Source organism: Ailuropoda melanoleuca, unplaced genomic scaffold, assembly GCF_002007445.2.
Source record: "Ailuropoda melanoleuca isolate Jingjing unplaced genomic scaffold, ASM200744v2 unplaced-scaffold7618, whole genome shotgun sequence".
NCBI classification, from domain to species: domain Eukaryota; kingdom Metazoa; phylum Chordata; class Mammalia; order Carnivora; family Ursidae; genus Ailuropoda; species Ailuropoda melanoleuca.
In genome coordinates, this window is record NW_023251814.1 from 6,892 (window position 1) to 7,651 (window position 760).

Genomic DNA, 760 nt, shown 5'->3' on the forward strand with positions numbered 1-760 from the left:
GAGACAGAGCAGCAGTGGCCGAATCTCAGCCTCTGTCACAGAACGGAGGGGATTGCGGGCCATTCTCCACTGATGATCTGGCCACATTAACTCTGTTTCTGTTGGTACTGCTCAACCTTGCAGCGTCCCGGGATGTGCACCCCACACCCGGCATCCCAGCCCTCACTTCCAGGGCTGGCGCATCTCTATCCTTTGTGTTTCTAACGCCGCCAGCCACCCGCCACCCCCGCGCGCTCCCAGAGCTCCCGGTCTCAGTCTGGTTCCAGTGAGCACAATGGAGTGAGAAGTCTGGTGGCGCACGCTCCCCGCTCAGGGTTACAGTCTGTTTTCTCACGGGTGCCGGTCCGCGAGTCCGCCTGCTCCCCCATGCAGGTGGCTACCGCTTCCCGGTGCCTGAATGCGGTGGCTCCCTCCCCCTTCCATTTATCTTCCGATATCTGTGCGAGTTTTCACGGCTCCCCGCTTCGTACCTCAATACTCAGTGCTGGAGATGTTCATTTGTAGAGATCCAGATGTATCTTCCTGCATCTCAGGCTGATTCCGTGGATGTTCAGGCTGGTCTGGTACCTATTCAACTTGACTCAGGGCACCAGCTGAAGAAGGGGTCCCCTACTCCTCTGCCATCTTAACCCCCCTCCTATTTATCTTCTAGAGGTTTTATGGTTTTGCATTTCACATTTGGGTCAGTGTCTATTTTGAGTTAATTGTTGTGAAAGTTCAAAGATTCAAATCTAGCTGCTGCTGCCTTTTTTTTTTTTTT